General features: G+C 43.4%; 1 pseudogene; it reads left to right on the top strand.

Moving 5' to 3' along the window:
- Positions 1-7,103: 7,103 nt before the first annotated feature.
- LOC113408186 lies at positions 7,104-8,020 on the top strand (annotated as a pseudogene).
- Positions 8,021-8,274: the final 254 nt, after the last annotated feature.

The raw sequence follows: 8,274 nt of genomic DNA, 5'->3' as shown, positions 1-8,274 counted from the left end.
CAGCTTAATGGAAAAAAGGAAGAGAAAGGGGGCATGGAAGGGAAGGAGGAATGAGCAGGACAGGGCAGGGGAAAAGATGTTAAGGGGGTTAGGTGTGAAGTGAAACTGAGGCTATGTCTACACTACACATCACTGGTGACAATGGGTAGGGCATGTGTAGCTACATGCTGCAGTGCAGTGCAAGTGGTGTCCATGCTGCGGTGTGCAGCTGCACGGGTCAGTGAACGACTCTGGCAGGGGGAAGGCAGTGGGGAAACGCTTCAGCAGTGGGAAGCTGCTGGAGCCTTTTCTGGTTACATCTCCCCTGCCAGAGCCTTTCCCCACTGCTGGAGTCTTTTCCTGGTGTAGGGAAAGGCTCCGGCACTGGGGAGGCAGCAGGACACTACACAGCTGAACATAGTAGTGTAGACCGCACTGCTTGGGCGAGTAGAGAGCTGTGTAGGGTCTGTACTTGAACACATACAAACAGGCTTCAAGTGTTTCTTATCTCACCTAAGCCGTGCATCACCTCTACACTGCTGTTTACACCCGTGCTAGAGGGCTGCCCGCATATGTACTCCACATGCCACCAAAAAAAGCATGCAGTGTGTAAACACCTTGAGGTGAAGAGGCTGGGGGAGGGGGAGCGTTGGAGCAAACAGCCGATCAGCAAAGGCACAGAAAGCCCAGTCAAAGTTGTAGAAAGCTGATTTGGGGTTTACCCAGTCCTCATTCCTTATTTACTTTCTTATTAGTCATTATTTACTTAGTGCTCACTTAACCTTGGATTTTCAAAGGAGCCTATCGGAGTTAGGTTCTCAAGTTCCATTGAAAACCAGGGTCCTAATTCCCTTAAGCCCCTTTGAAAATTCCAGCCTTACTGGGCAATATTGTTACTTGGGCCATATTCACACTGAAGTCCATTGGCTATCTCCTGAGATTCTTACTCAATTCTTACTCAACCTTCCAGTCAAGTCTCTGCTAGTGTCTATGATCTGCATTTTGGGTGGATGCAGGAAAGGGCTCAATCTTCTGGTCTGTCACTTCTATATTCCTCATGAGCCCCTACTAATTCTCATCCCATCGTCACTGTCCTAAATCACAAGCAACTGCGTGAAACCAATAGGCATGTTTCTCCTCTCAGTGTGAATGAGAGGTAACTCTGATGAAAGGAATGGAGCTATGTTGTAAAATACATGCTTTAATCCAGCCTCCAGGAGAAATTCTGAGGCCTGTATGCATTTGTATTTTTGTGTTTTTATGGGGAGTTGGCCTGGATGAGTGTTGTGGTTCCTATCGGCCTAGGAGCCTGTGAAAATATGAATCTATGAATCCACCGGTTCATCCCCTTCCTTCATGGCTTTGTGGACTCGGTGTTTCCAAGCCCATGTTTGAGCGTTCACACTGCATTGTAAACCTGGGTTTACAATTGCTGGACCCGGTCTCACAGCCATACTAACATGTCCACACTGCACTCCGCAGACCTTCTGACTCGGGTTTGTGGCATGAGCTGTGTCCATACAGCAAAATGATAGTGCTTGGACCCAAGTCACAGCAGGACTTGGGCTCTGACCCATGCCCCTAGTAGGGTCCTAGCACCCGGGTCCCAAGTGTTTGCTGACCCAAGTCAGACTGATTTGTGTATGGACAGAAGAGGGTCTTGGTCTCAAACCTGAGTTAGAGTCCAGGCTTAATGTGCTGTGTAGACATACCCAGAGAGCACAGATTTGCCTGCACTGCCCTCAACATTCTCACAAAACTTGCAGCTCTGCATTCAGACAATGACTATAATCATATCTCATGCTTCAGGGATTCAGCCGGTCACATGCAAGGGTCAGGAAGAAGGTGGGTTTTTGTTCCCCTTTTGCTCTGTATTCTGTTGTTGGTGGTGGTGGTTGTTTTGTTTGTTTGTTAAATCTTCTTCTGAAGCATCAGAGACTGGAAACAGCTGGAGATAGAACACCAGACAGGGTGGGTCGGTGAACTGAAGTGGTACAGAAAATTCTTTCTCAAGAGCTTGGTTGGTGTGTCTTCCTCACATGATCAGTTTAAAGTGATCCCCAGATTTAGGGTCAGGAAGGAATTTTCCCCCCAGGTCAATTGGTAGGGACCCCCTCCCCTTAGCATGGGGCATGGATTGCCTGCTGGGATCATCTGGACATATCTCAGCTGACCAATTCCCTGTCTTTGCAGAGGCCATGGGCACTGGTGTCACCTCAGTCTCTCCTGGTCTCTGCCTGTGGCTCACAACAGTTTAGTCTCCTAAGGATTGAAAGTGTAACCCAAGTTATTGACCTCAATACATGTGTAACTGGATGAAATTCAATGGCCTGTGATATACAGAAGATCAGACTAGATGATCTAATGGTCCCTTCTGGCCTCACACTATGGCTATCAATTGGAGGAGGGGGCTTAACCCTCTTAGGCCACATTGATAAAACCCATTTCTTAATCACCAAAATTGGCCAAATGTTTTCAATTTTTCACTTGAAGTTTCATCAAAATCAAAATGTTTCATGAAAAGAATTTGATTTCAAATAATTTATTTTGTTTTTGACAGAAATAATTTGAAAGTAAATGAAATAAAACCAAATCACACTAGGGAACAAGATGACCACCTCTTTACGCACCTATCTATAATGTGTACAAGAAAAGCTGCACGGTCATGGGGGACACCAATGTGAGTGATACATGCTGGAGGTTTCATGCTGTCAGTACTAAAACATCCCTGGAATTTCTAAACATCATAGATGACAATTTCTTAACTCAAAAAATGTTGCATCCTCCCTGGGGGAGTTCTACATTAGACCTCGTCCTGCCAGATAAAGAGGAACTGATCACAGAACTAAAAATTAATGGTAGAATAGGTACAAGTGATTATGATTTGATCACATTTATAATGTGAAAGCAGAATAAAGTCCAGACCAGTAATATAGATATACTTGGTGCTCTAGTGGCGCTAATTTCACAAAGCTAAAAGTGATTATGAGCCAAACGAGAAGAGACGAAGAATGTAATTATGAAAATGTAAATTATGCTTGGGAATCATTCAAAAAATACTTTAGTAGATGCCCCAACAGCCACAATCCCACAACTGAGGGAAAATGTTGTGCTGGTTTAAAAATGACCTTTTTTAGAGGGGATGTGAAGGAAGCTATAAAACAAACTAAGAAATAATATATAACAAATTAAGCAAGGGGAAGTTGATAGTAATGAATATAAATCAGAAGTTAGGAACTGTAGAAAACTGATAAGGGAAGCAAAGGGACACAAGTAGAAATCTTTGGCCAGCAGAGTTAAGGACAATAAGGAATTTTTAAAATATATCAAGAACAAAAAGAATCCTGACAATGATATTTGTCCATTAATAGATGGAAATGGCAGAATTATCAATGATAATACAGAAAAGGCAGAAGTGTTCAATAAATATTTCTGTTCTGAATCTCAGGAAAAAACAGATGATATAGTCTCATCATATGGTATGATAACACTCTTTCCATTCCACTAGTATCCCTGGAGGATGTTAAACAGAATCTAGTAAAGTGAGACATTTTTGAACCAGCAGGTACAGACAACTTGCATCCAAGAATTGTAAAGGACCTGGCTGAGGAGCTCACTGAACTGTTAATGTTGATTTTCAATATGTATTGGAATACTGTGCATTCTCCAGAAGACTGGAAGAAAGCTAATATGCCTAAATACCTTTGAGGAACTGGGCCTCAATGGGATTTTCAGAAGTGCCTAAACAGATTAGCCACCTAACATCCAATGGGAGTTAGGCACCTCATCCATTAAGGTGCTTTGGAAAGTCCCACTAGGCGCCTGTCTGCATCTTTATGTGCCTAAACACCTTTGGGAATCTGGCTTACAAGATCAAAGTGTGACTGGGCACCTCACAGTCTGGCTGCTTTTGCTCCTGCAGGGGACATCTGGTACATGAGGAGGAAATGATGGATACTTTGTGCTTTATTTTATTTTCTTCAGTTTCAATACAGCAAAATACTTTCTAGCTCGGTTGAGAGAGAGAAACAAATCTTTAAAAAAAGGAAATGGTTCTTTTTGGAACTTATTTTTAAGAAAGTAAATGTAAAGCATCTTTAAGAATGAAATACAGTGTCTACTAAATTTCAGCTCAGGGCAAGAAAATGAGAAATGGGCACCTGTAGTTCCTGATCTCCCAGGTCAAAATGGGTCAGATCCCCAGCAGCTGTCAGCTAGCATTGCTCAATTGAAATCAGCACAGATTGGCTTATTTACTCAAGATGAAGATCTAGTCCATGTGGTTTGACCAGGGTTCTGATTCCCTCTGCTCCTCTGAAATTCAGGCACATGCTGTGTACACATGGGGCAAGATCCTGAGCCTATCCCAGTGTAAATCCAGAAACACCCCTGAAGTCAATGGAGTTATACCTGTGTAAAGCCAGTGTAAGTGAGTGGATGATCAGGGCAAAAGAATCTGGTTTTTAGCCCATTTGAGTCAATGGGCCTGCTTCTACCTCTCATTCATCCCAGTGTAAATATGGAGTAACTCCTCTGCAGTCATTGCAACTGATTTCCCTCTCACTCACAGCAGAGTAAAGCTTCCCTTGTTTGTGCCTCAGTTTCACCATCTGTAAAATGGGGATAGTGACCCTGACCTCCTGGGTGAAGTGCTTTGAGAGCTACTTGTGACGTTGAACTCCATATGTTTATGGAAATATGCTTATGAGTGTGAATATAATGTAACTGGAATATGCTTTATGCAAAAAAACTCTTGTAACGTATCATTACAAAGCTTATAATCTACTGAGTGTGTTCATCCTATTTGTATGAATGTATCATTCTTGTATCTGAAGCTAGAAATATAAAGTATTACTCTGAAATCCTATTGTAACTATGCAAAGTGTGGGCCATTAATGGTGGTTTAGAATCTTGATGGCGCCAATTAACCAGGACAATTGGTTGTAAATGGCTCTGTTTACTTGTAAGCCTTCCTGTGTTCATGTGACTCAGAACAGAAAGAATGAAGGCTTGGGGTCTCACAGAACATGTGACCATGTCACCTGTATGGAAATCCATCTTAAACCTGGTGCTTTTCCATTTAGAAGGAGCGGGTAGGGGACTCAGAGAGAGACAAAGGATGGGGGTGGAACAGAACAAAAGGGGCGGCCAGTCATGAGAAATCCCTGAGTTACCATCTGAGCTGGAACAAGGACTGTACCAGGGGAAAGGATTAGGACCATATGATGTTGCACCCATAATGCTTTATGGAAATATGCTTATGAATGTAAATATGTAAAAAAATGTAAATATGACATGACTGGAATATGTTTTATGCTACATATGCCATGTAACATATCTACTGAATATATTCATCCTATTCGTATACGTGTATCATTTTTGTATTCAAAGTTATGAATATTGGCTGTGTACTTATTTGATTTTAAATAGCCTTAGAAAAGCATTTGGTCAGCTTCTTTAGAAAGGAATTTGCAAGTTAAGTGGCCAATCAAGAAACACTTAACAGACAATGGATCTTGGAAGACTCCATCCACATGAAAAGTCTACCCGAGGACATTCAAGGTAGCATGTAAACAATGGCTGCCACTTGTAAGGAACTGAGTCATGCATGGACATGTGACTTGCCCATGTGACTCCAAAACTCCATCTTGGAGCTGAATTCTGGATAGGAGAGAGGAGGGGATCTCCACCCACAAGAGAAAGTCTATTTAAGCTCCTGGGAGACCCCTCCATTTTGTCTTCAGCTGGCTCAAGAGATAGCCTCTCCACCCCCAAAGAATACCTGAAAGAAACCTGAACAAAGGACAGTAACCACGGGGGTGTGAGTGATTGCTGGACCCAGACTAGAAGGAGGCTAGTCTGTAAAAGAAGCTTACTGGAACATCTCTGAGGGTGAGATTTACCTGTGTTCAGTTTCTTAAATATATTAGGCTTAGACTTGCATGTTTTGTTTTATTTTGCTTGGTAACTTACTTTGTTCTGTCTGTTATTACTTGAGACCACTTAAATCCTACTTTCTATGCTTAATAAATTCACTTTTGTTTATTAATTAACCCAGATTAAGTGATTAATACCTGGGACAGTGGGAGGGCAAACAGCTGTGCGTATCTCTCTATCAGTGTTATAGAAGGTGGACAATTTGTGAGTTTACCCTGTATAAGCTTTATACAGAGTAAAACAGATTTATTTGGGGTTTGGATCCCACTGGGAACTGGGCATCTGGGTGCTGAAAACAGGAGTACCTGCTGAGTGGTTTTCAGTGAAAGCCTGCAGCTTTGGGGACGTGGTTCAGACCCCGGGTCTGTGTTTCATCAGGCTTGCGTGTCTGGCTCAACAAGACAGGGTTCTGGAGTCCCAAGCTGAGAGGGACCCAAGATGTTCACTAGAGACCAGGCCCTTTTAGATGTCTCGAGGTAGACATCAAAAAACTGGGACACCCCAAATAAGCAGTCTCGTTTGAAAATATAGGCCAGGACTCTTGGGTGCTGTTTCTGGCTCTGTGAAGGCAGTGTGCACTAATAGCTCAGTGGAATGGAGTCTAACAGTTGGAGGGCTAGAAGTCAGGACTCCTGGGTTCCATTCCCAGCTCTAGGAGGGAAGTGGGGTCTCGTGCTTAGAGCTGGGGACTGAGAGTGAAAAATCCTGCGTCTGTTTCTGGCTTTGGGAGGTGAGTTAGGCCAGGTTTCCTGGCTCTGCTGGTGGAATGGAATCTAAGGCTGGGATTTGCAAAGCAACCTAGGGGAGTTAGGTGCCAGTCTGCCATTGAAAGTCTAATGCCCTGAGCCAAGAACATACTCACAGCTCCTATTGAGAGTTGAATGTGCACTACATCATATAAGTAGGATACAGCTCTTTAACATTAGAGGGGTGTCCAGTCAAGATAGGATTTTTTCCCCTAAGAGATAGGCTCTGGTTAAACCACTAGTTACTGGGCTTTGGTGAGTGGAATTATCGAGCCTGTGTTATGCAGGAGGTCAGACTATATGATCACTGCAGGCTTTAAAAATTATATATGACTGCTCAGTTTGTTGTCTATCAACAATGAGCTGCATCTAACAAAGCCTCCTGTGTATTTCTTTGTCTTCCTTTTATGGTTCCTGTGTTTTGGCAGGTAGAACACCCAAATGGAGAAGGGAAATCAAACCAATGTGAAGGAATTTATTCTGTTTGGGTTCCCTGGCTCTTGGTATTTGCAGATCTCTCTCTTCCTGCTTTTCTTGTTCATGTACATCCTGATGCTGATGGGAAACATCACCATCATATCCTTAGTGGGTACCCACCACCGCCTCCACACGCCTATGTACTTCTTCCTCTGCAATCTGTCCTTCCCAGACATCTGTTTCACCACTGCCTACATTCCCAAAACTCTTGCCATCCTTGTGTCCCAAAGCAAAACTATCTCCTTCCCCAGTTGCCTCCTGCAGATGTACTTTGTCTTCTCCCTAGGCTGCACTGAATATCTACTCCTGGCCGTCATAGCCTATGATCGCTATTTGGCCATTTGCCACCCATTGCGCTATAGCTCCATCATGAACAGCACCTTGTCCATTCAGCTGGCCCTTGGCTCATGGGCAAGTAGCTTCCTGACTATTTCTGTGCCAGTGTTTCTGTTCATCAGGTTATCTTTCTGTGACCCTACCACCATCAACCATTTCTTCTGTGACATAGATTCTTGGCTAGAGGTCTCCTGCACAGACATGCACCTCGTTGAGATGGTGTACATTACTATCTGCTTTATTGTCATCCTGGGCTCCTGTGAAGTCACCCTGGTCTCCTACATTTACATCATCTCCACCATCCTGAGAATCACATCTGCCCACAGCTGGCAAAACGCCTTTTCCACTTTGCTCTTCCCATCTCACCATTGTGGTTATATGGTATGGCTGCTCTATTTTTCTGTACATTAAGCCTTCTAAACAGAACTTGCTGGAAATGAACAAAATTGTCACCCTCTTGAAAACTATTGTGACACTGTTGCTTAACCCCTTCATATATGCTCTAGGGAACAAAGGCATTAAAGAAATCTTGAGAAAGGCATTCAGTAGGATGTGTGGGGATATAGAACAGGGGGGCCTTCCTTTTAATAGCCAGAGCTTTGAATCTGAAGGCCCCGAAATAAACCCTCTAGCAGAGATCTGTTATGCTGACGGCCTTTATACAGAGTAGTACAGGCCTTAGCATGAGCAAGACTGAATAACACGGTTCTCTGCCAAACTCAGTCAAGGGTAATGACCAGAGGAGGGGGGGGGGGGAAGAAAAACCCAGAATGATGCTAAAAGCTATAGCAAGAAACTG

This window comes from Terrapene carolina, unplaced genomic scaffold, assembly GCF_002925995.2.
Source record: "Terrapene carolina triunguis isolate 2854851 unplaced genomic scaffold, T_m_triunguis-2.0 Scaffold979, whole genome shotgun sequence".
In the NCBI taxonomy this organism is placed as follows: Eukaryota; Metazoa; Chordata; order Testudines; family Emydidae; genus Terrapene; species Terrapene triunguis.
Note: the sequence above shows the minus strand (reverse complement) of the source record. Positions and strands in the feature narration are given on the sequence as shown.